The sequence below is a fragment of the Myxocyprinus asiaticus genome, chromosome 38, assembly GCF_019703515.2.
Source record: "Myxocyprinus asiaticus isolate MX2 ecotype Aquarium Trade chromosome 38, UBuf_Myxa_2, whole genome shotgun sequence".
NCBI classification, from domain to species: domain Eukaryota; kingdom Metazoa; phylum Chordata; class Actinopteri; order Cypriniformes; family Catostomidae; genus Myxocyprinus; species Myxocyprinus asiaticus.
The window spans coordinates 41,605,708-41,625,622 of NC_059381.1; the positions used below are offsets into that span (position 1 = coordinate 41,605,708).

The 19,915-nt window shown below is 43.5% G+C and overlaps 1 long non-coding RNA gene across 1 annotated transcript in view; it reads right to left on the minus strand.

The window, feature by feature from the left end:
• Positions 1–5,613: 5,613 nt before the first annotated feature.
• The window catches only part of LOC127429175 (uncharacterized), a 29,225-nt gene continuing 14,923 nt past the window's right edge, over positions 5,614–19,915 (minus strand). Inside the window, exon 3 of the long non-coding RNA XR_007895240.1 lies at positions 5,614–5,870. This is a non-coding gene — a long non-coding RNA (uncharacterized LOC127429175). The remainder of the gene's footprint in view (positions 5,871–19,915) is intronic.

Genomic DNA, 19,915 nt, shown 5'->3' on the forward strand with positions numbered 1-19,915 from the left:
ATGCTTCTGTGTCGACCATTCTGGCTACCGAGGGAATTCACAGCGGTCATTATCACTGCTGTGTACATCCCCCCACAAGCCGACACAGACCAGGCACTCAAGGAACTGTACGGGATTATAAGTGAGCAGGAAACCACGCACCCTGAGGGAGCGTTCATTATGACCGGGGACTTTAATAAAGCCAGTTTAAAATCAGTCGCACCAAAATACCACCAGCACATTAGTTTCAACACACGAGGGGAACGGGTTTTGGACCATTGCTACTCTCACTTCTGGGATGGCTACAAATCCCTCCCCCGCCCACCATTTGGCAAATTGGACCACTCTTCCATTCTGCTTCTGCCCGCTTACAGGCAGAAATTGAAACAGGAAGCACCCACCCTCAGAACGATCCAGTGCTGCTCGGACCAATCAGACTCTACGCTACAGGACTGTTTTGATTACACGGACTGGGAGATGTTCCGGTCCGCCTCTGATGACGACATCGAGCTTTACGCTGATAGCATAATGTGCTTCATCAGAACGTGCGTAGAGGACGTTGTTCCGACCAGAACAGTACGGATCTATCCGAATCAGAAACCTTAGATTAATAGCGATGTTCGCGCGGCACTTAATGTGCGGACCTCCGCTTTTAATTCCGGGAACATGGAGGAGCATAAACAAGCCAGTTATGCCCTCCGAAAAACTATCAGAACCGCAAAACGCCAGCACAGGAGCAAGATTGAAGGACAGTTTAACACCACCAACTCTAGAAGCATGTGGCAGGGAATTAACATCATCACGGACTTTAAAGGGAATAAAAACTTCTCCATGAACACTGCTGCCTCTCTCCCGGATGAGCTAAATACTTTTTATGCTCGTTTCGAGGGAAATAACACCGCCCTCGCAGAGAGAGCTCTCGCGGCTGAAGCTACAGAGGTTAGTTCACTCTCCGTCTCTGTAGCGGATGTAACCCGATCCTTCCGACGGGTGAATATCCGCAAAGCCGCGGGCCCAGACGGCATTCCGGGCCGTGTCATCAGAGCGTGCGCGAACCAGCTGGCTGGTGTTTTTACGGACATTTTCAACCTTTCCCTCTCTTTGTCTGTAGTCCCCACATGCTTTAAAACATCCACCATTGTGCCTGTTCCAAAACAATCAAAAATAACTTGCTTAAATGACTGGCGTCCTGTTGCTCTGACCCCCATCATCAGCAAATGCTTTGAGAGACTAATCAGAGATTATATCTGCTCTGTGCTGCCTCTCTCTCTAGACCCACTGCAGTTTGCTTACCTGAACAACCACTCCACTGATGATGCCATTTGCATCTACAATACACACTGCTCTCTCCCACCTGGAAAAAAGAACACTTATGTGAGAATGCTGTTTGTAGACTACAGCTCAGCATTCAACACCATAGTGCCCTCCAAGCTAGATGAGAAACTCCGGGCTCTGGGCTTAAACAGCTTGCTGTGCAGCTGGATCCTGGACTTCCTGTCAAGCAGATGCCAGGTGGTTAGAATAGGCAGCAACATCTCCTCATCACTGACCCTCAACACTGGAGCCCCGCAGGGCTGTGTTCTCAGCCCACTCTTGTATTCCCTGTACACACGACTGTGTGGCAACACATGGCTCCAATGCCATCATTAAGTTTGCTGATGACACGACGGTGGTAGGTCTGATCACTGACAATGATGAAACGGCCTACAGAGAGGAGGTGCACACTCTGACACACTGGTGTCAGGAGCACAACCTCTCCCTCAACGTCAATAAGACAAAGGAGCTTGTGGTGGACTTCAGGAGAAAAGACAGAGAACACAGTCCCATCACCATCAATGGAGCACCAGTGGAGAGAGTCAGCAGCTTCAAGTTCCTGGGTGTCCACATCACTGAGGAACTCACATGGTCCATCCACACTGAAGTCGTTGTGAAGAAGGCTCATCAGCGCCTCTTCTTCCTGAGACGGCTGAGGAAGTTTGGAATGAACCTCCACATCCTCACACGGTTCTACACCTGCACTGTAGAGAGCATCCTGACTGGCTGCATCTCCGCCTGGTACGGCAATAGCACCGCCCACAACCGCAAAGCACTGCAAAGGGTGGTGCGAACTGCCAGACACATCATCGGAGGTGAGCTTCCCTCCCTCCAGGAAATATATACAAGGTGGTGTGTGAAAAAAGCTCGGAGGATCATCAGAGACTCCAGCCACCCGAGCCATGGGCTGTTCTCACTGCTACCATCAGGTAGGCGGACCCACACCAGCCGACTTCATGATAGCTTCTTCCCTCAAGCAATCAGACTTCTGAACTCTTGATCTCCCACGATCAAATACATCAGCACTGCACTTTATTACCCTTACTCTTATATCTCACACTGGACTGTCATAAATTATATTATTATTATATTATATTCTCTCTTAACAACTGACTATCAACCGACAGCTGAATGTCAATACAGTACAATACTGTACATTCTATATTTACTACTATATATACTTTTTTATATATTTTTATTTTTTATTTTTATTGAATAATGTGTATCTATATAGTGCGTATTGTATACTGTACAGTGTATGTTATTATTTGTATATTGTTGAGTGCAATTATGTGTATATCAGATGTTTAAATTGTGTTGTGTTAATTTGATGTTATTGTAAATTGGTATATGTCTCATCACTGTCACAACTGCTATGTTGATCGGAACTGCACCCAAGAATTTCATACACCATTGCACTTGTGTATATGGCTGTGTGACAATAAAGTGATGTGATTTGATTTGATTTGATTTGAACTATGTTGTTTTTGTGGTTACTATGATTTCACTACAAATATCATGATTAAAATATGGTTACTGTAGTTGTAAAACCATGATTTTTATTAAGGGCAAACCTGTTGAAGTGTTTACCAAATAGAGTACTCTTACTTTGGATTTGGGAGTAATATATTTTTTTCCTGAACATAGCAAATACCGAACTGTACCGAAACCCTAAAACCGTGATACAAACCGAACCTTGAGAATTTTGAACCATTACACCCCTAATAACCAGGTAAGGAACATTATAAGCCTACCTGACTCCTGAGAAAGGGTATTCCCTAAATTTGTGATTAAAGAGGATACAGCTTGTAGCCAAAGAAATATAAGGTAGGACCCACTGCAAGGTCACGGCACAGATGAAAATAACTTGGAAGAGAGCTCTGATGTGATGTCAGCTGTTGTTCCTGACTGCCAGAGTCTCCTTACAGTTATCAAGGAGATAGTTGACTCCACGACAGCAGCACAAGGGGAGACCACTTTCATACCCAAACAGACCCCTTTTCACTGCCAGGAGACTTTTAGCAAAAACCATCAAGCCAACATATTTCCAGGCTATCCAGGAGTTGGCCTCATTGCACTGGGCATCTCATACCTGGACGTCTCAGACAGTGGAAGTGACCAGTCATCTACTGTAGGAGATGATCCTCAGCAAGTGATTGATGACTCAAGTCAACAGTCATCATCGTGGAGACCCAGATCTCAGAAACGCTGTGGGAATGTTAAGGGCTTGTTAACTATTTGTTTCCTTTACAGGGTCTAGATCCCAGGCCACACCACACAAACTCAAGAAGGCAGAGAGGTAAGTATAACAAGAATTTTATTTTTACAATTCTAAATAAAATATGTTTAAACTGGCCATCACAAAACAGTAAAACACCAATAACCAATCACATTAATAAAATATGTTGTTTATCTAACGTTTGGGATGGATATTCTATTTGAGGGTCCCCCTGTTCCCCTATATAGGGATCTTCTACCCCAACTGGGCCTGTAGCTATTGGGACCATGAAGAACTGAGCAGCAGGGGCAGGTGGAACAGAGGCAATTCTTCAGAGCCATCACTGGAAGAACGGTCACCAGGCCTAAAGGCACAAGGCCGAATATTATTCCAATGAATCATCTTTTCTGGTCCCTCCTATCTCTCGGACTGAATTCTTTAGACGGGCTGGCCTGGTTTCACTTATGTGACAACATCATATGTGGTTCTTTGCCAGAACATGGCTAATCTTCCCTGGTCATGCCTTCAGACATTTCTGAGAAGAACTCTCTCACCTGAACGTAGTGGAACATCTCTTGTTTTCCAGTCATACCTCATTTTGTCCCGATCTTGTTGTTTCTTTGTACTTGATGCAACATGCTTATAGACTTTTAGCAGTGTTTGGTGATGGTCATGGACCCAACTGGATATATCCTGTCTGGTCTTTTGCAAGGGGACTCCAGTAATGACTTCCACTGGCAGCCTGGCATGCCAACCGAACATAACAAAATATGGGGTTAGTCCAGTATAAGAATGCTCAGTATTGTTACAGTATACACTTGCAGTAAAGCTGGGCTGAGAGATGAGGGACGGCTGGGGGACAATGACCACAATCAGCTGGGAAAGTGATAAGGTGGAGCCAGAGCTGCAGTTCAAGAGAGAGAGAGATGCACGAAGCCTGTCTGTGTGTGTGTGTCTTTATGTTTATACATAGCTGGCTGAAAAGCAGTGTGTGTTTTTGTTTCGTTATACACTTAAAAGTGTTTATTATATGTCTGACGTGGATTGTTCACCTGGTCCCCACTTCCTCCTTTCCACATTGAGAACCTGATTTGCCACAGGGTGGTAAGCACCTTCTTGAATCCATAGAATTTACTCAGTTCAGTCATCAGTGATGATTCAAAAGCAGCTCCCCAATATGAAAAGATGTTTCCAGGTAAGTTCCACATTTGGATAAGATTCTTCTATATGGTCTTGGCTACCATCACTGCTGTCTGACCTTGAGTGGGGACAGCCCAACCATATCGAGAGAACAAATCAGTCCTAACAAGGAAACAGGGGTGAAGATCATCTGGCCTTCCAAGGACAAGATGCCAACAGCATAAATCTCCATTGGATACAAAGTCACAATTGGCCGCAGAGGGACTCTTATCTCGGGACCCACCTTATTCTGGACACACTGGGGACATGTGGCAATCCATTCCTGAACATCATTTCTCAATTTAGGTCAGAAGAAATTCTGTCTAAGGGCTGCTTCTGTTTGCTGTACACTCATGTGTCCTACAGCATCATGGTAAGTTTTCTAGACATCATGGGTCCAGGCATCTTAGGCTTGCATTTGTGTGGAGATGAAAAATCTTAAACAAATCTGCAAATGCCAATTCAGGTGTGCTTACTAAAGCTTCCTCCCATTTATTGAAGGATACTTGGCATTCTGCTGTCCAGTGGATGGGTCTGTTCTTCCCTTAAGTGGCACTTCCAGTCAACAGGACTGTAACAGCTTCACAAACAGAAGGGAAGGAGAACACAGGGAAGCAGGTTTTTCCAGGCTCAGGTAGGACTTAATCGGCCACTTCAAAGCTTTACAACTTCACAAACTCTTCAGCTTCACAGGCATGTAGTAACTTAAACACATCAGCTTCACAAACATAACAGATTAAATGTAGCAGCTTCAGGAGCACCATGGCCTTCCTTGTGCCAGACTCTCTCTCTCTCTTTCTGCTGGTGGCATGGCTGCTTATATGCCGCTCTTCCCATGCTCACTGGAATTAGAGGCAGGTGTTACACATAATCTAGCTCAGGTGCAAGTGCCCTTACCACTTTCTCTCTCTCCGGACAGACGCTTGACCACGGCCCCGCTGCCATATATCCCCACTGCCCGACTCGTGAGTGGGGCGTGATCCCAGCAGAGGGTGAAGGCCCGCCCCAACAGGTAGTACCAGAGAGTGAGGACCGCCCACTTGATGGCGAGACACTCCTCTACGGTGCTGTACTTAGTCTCCCTCAGCGAGAGCTTGCGGCTAATGTGCAGCACCGGGCGCTCCTCCCCCTCCACCACCTGCGAGAGTACGGCCCCCAGACCTCTGTCTGAAGCGTCCATCTGCAAGACAAAAGGGAGAGAGAAATCGGGTGAATGTAAAAGAGGCCCCCTGCAAAGTGCGGCTTTAACCTGAATGAACGCCTGTTGACACTGCTCCGTCCACTGGACCGGGTCTGGATCTCCCTTTTTAGTGAGATCAGTCAGCGGGCTGGTGACATCTGAATAATTTGTGCATCACCGCAGTCTTGTCAATTTAGGGACGCACCTGCCCATGGCCCAAGTGGAACCCCAGATACCGTACCTCCACCCACCTAATCGCACACTTCTTGGGGTTTGCTGTGAGTCCCGCTCATCTCAGCAATCAGAACCGCCCTCAGATGCTGCATGTGCCGCTGCCAGTCATTGCTGTAAATGATGATGTCATCTAAATAGGCAGTGGCGTAAGCCAAATGCGGTCAGAGGATTCAGTCCATGAGATGCTGAAATGTAGCCGGGGCCCCAAACAAACCGAACGGAAGTGTCACAAACTGGTGTAATCCAAACGGTGTGGAGAATGCTGTTTTTTCACGGGAAATTGGTGTCAAGGGGATCTGCCAATAACCCTTCAATAAATCCAGTGTCGAATAAAATCGAGCAGTGCCCAACCGATCGAGTAACTCATCAACGCAAGGCATTGGGTACGCGTCAAATTTAGACACCGCCTTGACTTTTCTATAATCCACACAGAACCGTACAGACCCGTCGCTCTTCGGCACTAGAACAACTGGGCTGGACCAGTCGCTGTGGGATTTCTCTATTACCCCCATATCGAGCATTGCATCCAATTCTTCCCAGACAATTTTCTTTTTGTGCTTGGGCAATCGGTAGGGACGGCTACGTACCACCACCCCTGGCTCGGTCTCGATGTGGTGCTGTATGAGGTTCATACAACCCGGTAGATGGGAAAACACATCTGCAAACTCCTTTTGCAACTTGGCAACCTCTGCGAGTTGATACGGTGAGAGGTGGTTTCCGCAAGTGACCGGGGTGAAATTATTGTGTTTTGTATTCACCTCTGGCCCAAGCTCCGCCCTCTCCAGGACTACACTAGCCAACGTCACAGGGACCGCCTCCCTCCACAATTTCAGGAGGTTGAGGTGATATATTTGATGTGCGCCCCCTCTATTGATTCTCTTCACCTCATAATTGAGATCCCCCACTCGTCGGGTGACCTCAAAGGGTCCTTGCCACTTGCCGAGTAATTTGGAGCTTGATGTGGGAAGTAAGACGAGTACCTTATCTCCCGGTGCAAATTCCCGCAGCTGAGTTCCCCTGTCATACAGTCGGCTCTGTCGTTCTTGAGCTTGGAGCAAATTTTCCTGTGTTAGTTGCCCCAAAGTGTGGAATTTTGCTCTAAGATCAAGAACGTATTGAATTTCATTCATAACATTCACTATTACCATCATCCATTTCATGCTCTTCATCAGAATTTACATACAGGTCACTGAAAGTATCTATAAGATCCTTCACTGGCTCTCTTCAGGTAATGAATAGGCCTGCTGTAAAATCTGGCCTGGGCTGAAACTCATCTGAATCAGCAGGTATATCAGCCATAACTCTTTAACAGTTAAGCACGCCGTGCGGTCGCCACCCATACAGCAGCATGAATGGGGAAAACCCAGTGGAGGCTTGCGGGACCTCTCGTACTGCAAATAACAGGGGATCGAGCCATTTGTCCCAGTTTCTAGTATCCTCGTGCACGAACTTACAAATCATGTTTTTAAGGGTTTTATTAAATCGCTCCACCAGGCCATCTGTTTGTGGATTGTAAACTCTGGTGCGGATTGATTTAATGCCCAATAATTCGTAAAGCTTGCATAGTGTCCGTGACATAAAAGTTGTGCCCTGATCGGTGAGGATTTCTTTCGGAATCCCCACCTGGGAGATTATTTTGAAGAGTGCCTCCGCAACACTGCGTGCTAAGATGTTGCGCAGAGGCACTGCTTCCGGATATTATGTTGCATAATCCACTAGGAACAATACAAAGCGATGTCCGCATGCTGATCGCTCTAATGGCCCGACGAGGTCCATTCCAATTCTCTCGAAGGGGACCTCGATCAGTGGAAGAGGGCGCAATGGTGCTTTTGGGGTGGCCGGTGGATTCACCAGCTGGCATTCGCGGCATGCCGCACACCACCTGCAGACACCGCCACCAATGCCCAGCCAATAAAAACGGGCTATTAGGTGGTTCAGTGTTTTTCTTTCCCCTAGATGACCCACCATGGGATTATAATGAGCTGTCTGGAACACCATTTCCCGATGGCTCCATGGTATTAAGAGCTGGGTTGTATCTTCCTTTGTTTGAGCGTCCTGCGTCACTCTATACAACCGCTCATTTATAATTGTGAAATAAGGATATAAAAGTGCGACACCCGGCTGGAGTTGTTGACCAACGATCACTCTCTCTTGGTCAAAGGCGTGCTTGAGGGTTTCATCTCATGACTGCTCCAAAGGGAAATCCCCTTCGGGAAATCCCCTGAGGATGGGAGGGGCTGCAGCCTCTCCCCCCTCACGTCATCCTGACGTGGAGCAGACCAAGACAGCCCTTGCTCCGCCTCCCCTGCCAGAGCATCGCACATTTCACATCTCATTGCTTTAGTGCAGGACCCATCCATGCATATTCCCTTTAATACATTTCTAAATTCAGGCCAATTAGTCCCCATGGTTAGCGGATGGGTGAGGCAGGAACTAACTGTGGCCTCCACTCTATGTTTTGTTTCCTGAAATTTAATCACAAGGGTCACCACAGGGTAGTTGTGAATATCTCATTAGCTTCACAGGCACGTAGTAACTAAAACACATCAGTTTCACAAACATAACAGATTAAATGTAGCTGCTTCAGGAGCACCGTGGCCTTCCTCTCTCTCTATGCTGGTGGCGTGGCTGCTTATATGCTGCTCTCCCCATGCTCACTGGAATTAGAGACAGGTGTTACACATAATCTAGCTCAGGTGCAAGCACCCTTACCGCTTTCTCTCTCTCCAGACGGACGCTTGACCACGCACCCGCTGCCACAAGGACATTGAGTGGGAGTCACGTGGTGCCATGCGAGGTTCGGAATGCGTGAACGGTGAGCTCTGCGCACTTTGCTAGTTTTAATACTTTTTGTGTCATAAACCGGTGAGATTCGATACACCCTATTCATAACTGTTCTATGAAGACAATATGTCAAAGAATTCAAAATCCTCAGCCTCTGGAGACATTAAAATACACTTACATGCTCAAGCTGAAGCCCCTGAGCAGCAGGCCGAAAGCCCGGGACTCAATTTGGCCAGTGAGGTGAAAGAGATTCAGCATCAACTGTTGAACATGTCGGCAATGCTGACGAAGGTCGTTGCTGACTTGGAGGATCTCGCTGTAATATGTCGATCGATCACTGCCATCGAGATGGAATTCACTGAGTTGGTTATAAGAGTGGTGAATGTTGAGAAACGGATCGAATATCTAGAGTCATCGGAGAGGGAATTAGCTGCTAACCTGCTAGCGACCAAGGCAGACTTGGAATGCGTTTGGGAAAAGTTGGAAGACCTTGAGAATCGTAACTGGCGAAACAAAGTCTGAATTGTTGGAATTCCTGAGGATGAAGAATGCCGAGATATGGTGAAATTCCTGGACAAGCTCTTCCCGAGTCTGCTCGACATAACAGGCCATAAGCTGGAAATCGAGCGAGCTCACAGGGTTCTGGCTCGGAGATCCGCGGAGGGAGACAGGCCCTGATCAATTCTGGCCAAATTTCTGAGATCATCCAATAAAGATCTTGTGTTAAGCGAGGCGAGGAGTAAAGGAAGGCTTTCTTGGAATAACCACAGCATTTTCTTGTTCCCAGACTTTGTGAATTCGACAAAGAGAGAAATGTGATCGATTCAAGGAATGCAAGAAACTCTTACATCAATGGAAGATCACTTTTGCGCTGATGCCAAATTGAGAATAGATACTAAGGATGGCTGCAAAATATTTTAATGCTCTCAGCAAACAATGTCCTTCATAAAGTCAATGACTGAGTAAGTTATTTGTGGTTCTCATGTTGCAGCCGAGTGCGCATGACTCACTGAATATTCACTTGACTGTTTGAGGTACTGAGTGCCTTTTTGGCTTCTTTTTATGGTTGTTATAATTTTATTTTGACACACAATCTATTTTTTCTAATATGTCAAAATGTAAAAGGTTAACATGAGTGGATTGTCTCTCTCCATGTGGAATGCGAATGGGTTGGGGCACCCCATAAAAGAAGAAAGATTATTTCTTTTCTTAAAAGTAAGAAATATGATACAGTGTTTCTTAAAGAAACATCTCTCCTCGCAGGAAGCTGAAAAATTTGGGAAGATATGGGGTGGACATGTTTTCTTTAGTGCTGGCTCAAGTAAGAGCATGGGAGTCATTACATTGATAAGTAAGCATCTACAATTCAGATGTCTCAAACAGATTAAAGATAAATTAGGAAGAGTCATTATTGTTTTAGCAGAAATTCAGGGGCTAAGGTTGATTTTGGCTAATATTTACGCACCTAACGCTGATGATCAGGGCTTTTTTTATAGATCTTGAAGGGATGTTGCAAGCCGCTGGCACCCCTCATGATATAATATTGGGAGGAGACTTAATATTTTTTTTGTAATTAACATTTTTATTGATTCATATGCACATGACAGTGGAAAAAACTCAACACATATATAAAGAATCAACATTTTACATTTAAACCCTACTAATACAATCCCACCCTGACCCCTAACGAACACCCCTGTGGTCCCACATAACACACACACAATCCAAAAATTAAAAATTAAAATACAATATATAAAATAAAATAAAAAAAAACAAATATATATATATATATATATATATATATATATATATATATATATATATATACACAAATAAATAAAATAATAATAAACATACATGATTAAACTAAACTACACTCTCCACATCCCCTCCCCAAGAGTACCCCCAAAAAACTAAATATTTGCCCCATTTTTTAGCAAATAAGTCCCTAAACCCCAGCCTTCTACTTACCGCCTCTTCAAATGCAGCTACCCTCCCCATTTCCACACACCACTCCGAAAAAGAAGGTGCTCCACTTGACTTCCAACCCCTTAAAATTACTTGCCTGCCGATCATGAGACTGGTCAGAACCCAATGTTTTATGTGATTATCCCCTAAATGCATGACCGCCCTATCACCCAAAATACAGAGTCTGGGACAAAGCAAAACCTGAGTGTTCAAAACATTACACAAATACCTCTGAACCCTCAACCAAAACTCCTGGATCTTAACACACCCCCAGAAGACATGGGTAGTGTCTCCAACTTCTGATTGGCATCGCCAGCAAGTGGGTGTGTCTTTAAGACCAAGCCTATATAAGCTAGAGGGGGTCCAATAAAATCTATGTAAAATCTTAAATTGCATAAGGCGAACCCTTGCATCTCTAGATACAGACTTGACATTTTTAAGAATCTTAGTCCACACTCCATCCTCCAATACCAAATTCAAATCTTTTTCCCATACTCTCTTGAGAGAAGTCAAGGCTCCGTCCCCCATACTCTGAATTAGTAGGGAGTAATACACTGATGCTTTATGGCCTTTTCCAAAAGCAGCAATCACCTCTCCCAAAGCACCTGCCGCTTTAGGGGGGTGCGTGCCACTCCCAAATATAGTGCAGAGTAGGTGGCGAAGCTGTAAATACTTATAAAACTGAGATCTGGGAATGCCAAAATGTTGAACCAAATTTTCAAAAGGTCTCAATACTCCACCATCATATAGGTCACCAAGTGTATTAACCCCCCTCACAGTCCAATCTGACCAACAAAAAGGGGACTTATTAATACATAGTTTAGGGTTCAGCCATATGCTCGAGGCTGCGTTTAAATAAATATCCGAATTGAACACTCTGGACACTTTTGTCCATATTGAGAGCAAATGCAAAATAACGGGGTGCGACTTAACCTCTCCGGCTAGTTTGATCGAAAGACTTTGCAGTGGCGAGATAGGGGCAAGAACTTCCTTTCCAATACAAAACCAGGGAGGGGCTCTCTCAGGCGGAAGCGACCATTGAGCCAAATGTCTAAGACCAAATGCATAATAATATAAAAAATCTAGGGTAGGCCTAACCCACCATCGTCAATTGGCCTATGTAACTTATTGAAATTTAACCTGGGGCGCTTACCATTCCAAATAAAGGACTTCGCTATGCTAACAAATTGCTTGAAATAAGAGAGGGGGACATCTACAGGGAGAGACTGAAGCAGGTAGTTGAATTTTGGAATACAATTCATTTTAATAACATTAACCTTCCCAATTATCGATAAATGTAATGAAGCCCACCTGCCCACATCGCTCGAAAACCTTTTTAATAAAGGGTCAAAATTAACTCTAACTAAATCAGACAAATTTGCTGGGAATAAAATCCCCAAATACTTAATGCCCTGTTTGGGCCACTGGAAGGCGCCCGCTGGAAAGCCGTTTCTGGGCAGTACGCTGTCAGCACCAAAGCTTCGGATTTAGACCAATTGACTTTGTATTCTGAGAACTTGGAAAAGGATTTAATAATTCTGTGGAGGCAAGGCATAGATCTAGTAGGTTCAGAGACAAATAATAAAATATCATCTGCGTAAAGCAGAAGCTTATGCGCCACACCTCCTGCTGTCACCCCAATCATCCTCCTTTTTTATCGTGGCTGCTAATGGTTCCAGGGCAAGACGGAACAATAATGGGGAAAGAGGGCAGCCCTGCCGAGTGCCCCTATTCAGAGTAAAATAATCTGAAAATAATCCATTTGTTTGTACCGCTGCTACCAGGTGTTTATAAAGTAACTTAATCCAACCAATAAATGTACTCCCGAACCCATACATTTCCAAAATCTTAAAAAGATAATCCCATTCTACCATATCAAACGCTTTTTCGGCTTCAAGTGAGATGGCAGCGACCGGAGATTGTTCATTCGCCACTGACCACATGATATTGATGAGACGCCTGATGTTATCAGAAGAGCTGCGGCCCTGAATAAACCCCACCTGATCTATATTATCAGAGATGTCATAACTTTACTTAATCGGTTAGCCAAAATTTTTGACAGTATTTTTACATCTAGTTGGATCAGGGAGATTGGATGGTAACTTTTACACTCGCTTGGATCTTTGTCCTTTTTAAGAATCAGACTGATCTGGGCTTTTGTCATGGTTGGTGGAAGCTTTCCATTCTTTAATGATTCAGTATAAACTTCTAACAAAAGTGAGCCAGTTCTGTAGCATAGGATCTAAAAAATGTTGCGGCAAAACCATCTGGCCCCGGAGCCTTGCCAGTAGGTTGTCACCCGACTCAAAGTATGACTGTCTTGCCCTGAATAACCAAAACTCCACTTTCCGCGACAAAATAGTATTATATCTATATTTCAGTCGAATCAATTCTCTGAGGCCATCAGCTGACATACAGCACTTCAGCTCTGCCTCAGCACTTTTAATAATCCCTTCCAACTCCACAAGTTCTCGTGCTTTGGATTTTTTGATGAATGAGACATACTGTATGATCCGGCCCCTAAGAACTGCCTTAAGTGCCTCCCAAGCCATGCCCACAGAGGATACTGAGGACCAGTTGGTCTCCATATAAACATTGATTTCAGTCTTTAACATTTGTTGGAAATCAGGATTTTGCAGAAGGGATACATTAAGGCGGCAACTATATGATTTCTTTTTCTCTATATGTGGCATCACCTCTAAACTCACCAGGGCGTGATCTGAGACTAAGATATTTCCAACTGAGCAATCCACAACAGATGAAATGAGGGATTTGGATATTAAAAAAAAAATCTATTCTAGAATAAATCTTATGGACTGATGAAATAAATTTATAGTCCCTACCAGATGGATTCAAAAGTCTCCAAATATCCAAAAGACCAAGATTTTTACACATCCTGTGAAGTGTCAGTGTTGCTCTAGGGGGTCTACACACTTTTGCTTCACTGTGATCAAGTCCATCATAAGATTAAAGTCTCCTCCCAATATTATATCATGAGGGGTGCCAGCGGCTTGCAACATCCCTTCAAGATCTATAAAAAAGCCCTGATCATCAGCGTTAGGTGCGTAAATATTAGCCAAAATCAACCTTTGCCCTTGAATTTCAGCTAAAACAATAATTACTCTTCCTAATTTATCTTTAGTCTGTTTGAGACATTTGAATTGTAGATGTTTATTTACCAATATAATAACTCCCTTGCTCTTACTTGAGCCAGCACTAAAGAAAACATGTCCACCCCATATCTTCCCAAAATTTTTCGCTTCTTGCGGGGAGAGATGTGTTTCTTTAAGAAACACTATATCATATTTCTTACATTTAAGAAAAGTAATAACCTTCCTTCTTTTTATGGGGTGCCCCAACCCATTCACATTCCATGTGGAGAGAGATAGTACACTTATATTAACATTTGACATTTTGATATAGTAGAATAAATAAATTGTGTCAAAAACAAAATTATACAGACCACATTCCCCATTAGTGAAACAATCAAACCCCGAACATCTCCCTGAACAAAACAAACAGAAAAAAGAAAAACGTGCACATTAACCCCGCGCACGAAAGCGCCAACCGGCAACAATCCCTCTAAACTCAAAAGGTCCATGAACACCCACGAGCCCCCACGACAACTTTGCCATCGGATTGCACAATTTTGCGTCACAAATTTGTGAAGCAAAATTACATAACAGAAAATACTTTGTCAAATAAACCCAGCAAATAGGAAGAATGAACACAAAGAACGTGTAGAGTCATTCACAGAACTGTCTCAAAGGTGTGATCTTCCACAAAACATATTCCAGCCGATATAAAACCAATCGGATTCCTCGGACAGACAAACGAATGTTCCGTGAGCCAGCTGTTATGAGTTCAGTGGATGACGTAATCATTCCAATGTCCCGTAAAAAAAAAAAAAAAACGAACTACAGCCAGCAGGAGGAATAAGCACGAAGAATGAACCGATTAATCCACAGCTGTTCCAAAGGAGTGTTATTCAATAGAACAAGCTCCAGCCACTAGGCGGAGCCAACACAAAAAGAAACTAAACCGTCATCGGATGGTCGAGTCAATTCATTCGGAGGCCGTATAAACATACAGGTGCATCTCAATAAATTAGAATGTCGTGGAAAAGTTCATTTATTTCAGTAATTCAACTCAAATTGTGAAACTCGTGTATTAAATAAATTCAATGCACACAGACTGAAGTAGTTTAAGTCTTTGGTTCTTTTAATTGTGATGATTTTGGCTCACATTTAACAAAAACCCACCAATTCACTATCTCAAAAAATTAGAATATGGTGACATGCCAATCAGCTAATCAACTCAAAACACCTGCAAAGGTTTCCTGAGCCTTCAAAATGGTCTCTCAGTTTGGTTCACTAGGCTACACAATCATGGGGAAGACTGCTGATCTGACAGTTGTCCAGAAGACAATCATTGACACCCTTCACAAGGAGGGTAAGCCACAAACATTCATTGCCAAAGAAGCTGGCTGTTCACAGAGTGCTGTATCCAAGCATGTAAACAGAAAGTTGAGTGGAAGGAAAAAGTGTGGAAGAAAAAGATGCACAACCAACTGAGAGAACCGCAGCCTTATGAGGATTGTCAAGCATATTCGATTCAAGAATTTGGGTGAACTTCACAAGGAATGGACTGAGGCTGGTGTCAAGGCATCAACCACACACAGACATGTCAAGGAATTTGACTACAGTTGTCGTATTCCTCTTGTTAAGCCACTCCTGAACCACAGACAACATCAGAGGCATCTTACCTGGGCTAAGGAGAAGGAAAAACTGGACTGTTGCCCAGTGGTCCAAAGTCCTCTTTTCAGATGAGAGCAAGTTTTGTATTTCATTTGGAAACCAAGGTCCTAGAGTCTGGAGGAAGGGTGGAGAAGCTCATAGCCCAAGTTGCTTGAAGTCCAGTGTTAAGTTTCCACAGTCTGTGATGATTTGGGGTGCAATGTCATCTGCTGGTGTTGGTCCATTGTGTTTTTTGAAAACCAAAGTCACTGCACCCGTTTACCAAGAAATTTTGGAGCACTTCATGCTTCCTTCTGCTGACCAGCTTTTTAAAGATGCTGATTTCATTTTCCAGCAGGATTTGGCACCTGCCCACACTGCCAAAAGCACCAAAAGTTGGTTAAATGACCATGGTGTTGGTGTGCTTGACTGGCCAGCAAACTCACCAGACCTGAACCCCATAGAGAATCTATGGGATATTGTCAAGAGGAAAATGAGAAACATAAGACCAAAAAATTCAGATGAGCTGAAGGACACTGTCAAAGAAACCTGGGCTTCCATACCACCTCAGCAGTGCCACAAACTGATCACCTCCATGTCATGCCGAATTGAGGCAGTAATTAAAGCAAAAGGAGCCCCTACCAAGTATTGAGTACATATACAGTAAATGAACATACTTTCCAGAAGGCCAACAATTCACTAAAAATGTTTTTTTTATTGGTCTTATGATGTATTCTAATTTTTTGAGATAGTGAATTGGTGGGTTTTTGTTAAATGTGAGCCAAAATCATCACAATTAAAAGAACCAAAGACTTAAACTACTTCAGTCTGTGTGCATTGAATTTATTTAATACACGAGTTTCACAATTTGAGTTGAATTACTGAAATAAATGAACTTTTCCACGACATTCTAATTTATTGAGATGCACCTGTATATACCATGACTTACACAATCCGTCAGCTTTATAAAAGACATCCTTTGTGTGAGCATGTAGATATTTTGCAGTCATCCGTAGTGTCCACTCTCAAACTGGCAGGGAACTTCAATGCAAAAGTTTCTTTAAGGAAAAGTGTTATTCACAAAACAAGCTCCAGCTGCTCGGTGGAGCCAATGCAAAAAACCCAAAATGTCGCCCAGCTTCCTCAAGAGTAAGTACAGCGAGTTGACCAACTCACATGAGAAACATCCAATGGTTTACTCAGACATTGATTCTATAAAAGACATTGCTTGATTGGGACATATAAATACTTTGCGACCGACCTTCGTTTCTATTCTCAGTTTGGCTGGAAACATCAGAGCAAATTGGATCTTTTTCTGATGTAAGAGTTTCTAACATTCCTTGAACCGATCGCATTTCTCTCTTGTCAAGTTCGCAAAGTCCGGGAACAAGAAAATATTATGGTTCTTCCAAGAAAGCTTCCCTCTTTGCTCCTCGCCTGGCGCAACACAAGATCTTTATCGGATGATCTCAGAAATCTGGCCAGGATTGATCGGGGCCTGTCTCCCTCAGCAGATCTGTGAGCCGGGACTCTGTGAGCTCGTTCGATTTCCAGCTTGTGGTCTGTTATGTCGAGTAGACTCGGGAAAAACTCGTCTAGGAACTTCACCATATCTCTGTCCTCCTCATGCTCAGGAATTCCAACAATTCTGACATTATTCCTGCGGCTTCTATTCTCAAGATCTTCAAGCTTTTCAAGGAGATGTTCCAAATCAACTTTGGTCGCGGGCGGATTAGCGGTTAATTCCCTCTCCGAAGATTCCAGAAAATCGATTCATTTCTCAACATCTGACACTCTTGTAACTAACTCAGAGAATTTTATTTCCATCGCCGTAATTGATCGACGTATTACAGCGAGATCCTCCAAGTCAGCAAGAATCTTCATCAACATCACCGACATGTTGGACAACTGACGCTGGATCATCTCTCCCGCCGTGCCATCCATATCGAGTCCCTGGTCTGTAGGCCTGTCGGGGCTTTCATCCTGAACACGTAAGTGTCTTTTAATGTCTCCAGAGCCCGAGGATTTTGACATTTTTGCCATGTTTTGCATCAAAGAGCAATTGTATAACTGGGTGTACCAAATTCACCAGATTATAACATGAAAATAATTGAAAATTTAGCAAAGTGCGCAGAGCTCGTCACTCACACGTCTGCTTCTTGCATGGCGTCACGTGACCCCCCCCCAAGACTTTAATAATTTGATGGACTCAGTCCTTGATCTTAGTGAAGTAAAATTGTGTAAACCCCCTAGAGCAACAGTGACGCTTCACAGGATGTGTAAAAATCTTGGTCTTACAGATATTTGGAGACTTTTGGACCCATCTGGTAGGGACTATACATTTTTTTCATCAGTTCATAAGATTTATTCTAGAATAGATTTTTTTTTTATATCTATCTAAGTCCCTCAGTTCATCTGTTGTTGATTGTTCAATTGGAAACATTTTAGTCTCAGATCACGCCCTGGTGAGTTTAGTGGTGCTGCCACATACGGAGAAAAATAAATGATATAGTTGGCGCTTTAATGAATCCCTTTTGCAAAATCCTGAATTCCAACAAATGCTAAAGGCTGAAATCATTGTTTATATGGAGACCAACTGGTCCTCAGTATCCTCTGTGGGCGTGGCTTGGGAGGCACTTAAGGCGGTTCTTAGGGGTCGGATCATACAGTATGCCTCATTCATCAAAAAATCGAAAGCGGAGTTGGAAGGGAATTAAAAGTGTAGAGGCAGAGCCAAATGTCGTCTGATTGCCTCAGAGAATTGACCATATTGAAATACAGATATAATACTATTTTTTCGCAGAAGGTGGAGTTTTGGCTATTCAGGGCATACTTTGAGTTGGGGGACAAAGCAGGGAAGCTTTTGGCTAGATATATAAAGCAGAGAGAATCTTTTTCTGCCATTCCCTCAGTGAAATCTGCTGGTGGTGAAATTTTTACCTCAGCCATTGATATTAGTAATGCTTATAAATAATTCTATATTGATCTCTATAGTTCTATGTCTTAGTCTACTGATTAAGACATTAGAAACTTTGTGGAACCATTAGAACTCCCTAAATTGACGGCCGAGCAAAAAAATTATTTGATTCTGAGATAACCCTGGAGGAGCTTGGCAAGGTAATTAAGACCTTGCCGACAGGCAAGTCTCCGGGACCAGATGGCTTTGCTGCTGAATTTTTTAGATCTTATGCTACAGAACTGGCTCCACTTTTGTTAGAAGTTTATATGGAATCATTAAAGACTGGAAAGCTTCCGCCAACCATGACACAAGCCCGGATCAGTCTGATTCTTAAAAAGGACAAAGATCCAAGCGAGTGTAAGAGTTACCGTCCAATTTCCCTGATCCAGCTAGATGTAAAAATATTGTCAAAAATTCTGGCTAACTGATTAAGTAAAGTTATGACATCTCTTATACATATAGATCAGGTGGGGTTTATTCTGGGCCTCAGCTCTTCTGATAACATTAGGAGTTTCATCAATATTATGTGGTCACTGGCAATTGATCAGACTCCGGTCGTGGCCATCTCACTTGACGGCGAAAAGGTGTTTGATTTGGTAGAATGGGATTATCTTTTTAAGATTTTGGTAAAATACGGGTTCGGGTTCGGGAATACTTTTATTGGATGGATTAAGTTACTTTATAGACACCCGGTAGCAGCGGTACAAACAAATGGATTAATTTCAGATTATTTTACTCTGGATAGGGGCACCTGGCAGGGTTGCCCTCTTTCCCCATTATTGTTCTGTCTTGCCCTGGAACCATTAGCAGCCGCGATAAGAAGGGAAGATGATTTTCCAGGGGTGGAGGCGGGAGGTGTGGCGCATAAGCTTTTGCTTTACGCAGATTATATTTTATTATTCGTCTCCGACCCCATTAGATCTATGCCTTGCCTCCACAGAATTATTCATTCCTTTTCTAAGTTCTTAGGATATAGAGTCAATTGGTCTAAATCCGAAGCTTTGGCTCTGACAGCGTACTGCCCAGTAGCGGCTTTCCAGCCGGGCGCCTTCCAGTGGCCCAAACAAGGCATTAAGTATTTGGGGATTTTATTCCCAGCAAATTTGTCTGATTTAGTTAGAGTTAATTTTGACCCCTTAATAAAAAGTTTTTCGGACGATGTGGGCAGGTGGGCTTCATTACATTTATATATGATTGGGAAGGTTAATGTTATTAAAATGAATTGTACCTGTTACAGTCTCTCCCTGTAGATGTCCCCCTCTCTTATTTCAAGCAATTTGATAGCATAGCGAAGTCCTTCATTTGGAATGGTAAGCGTCCTAGATTACATTTTAATGAGTTACATAGGCCGATTGACAAAGGTG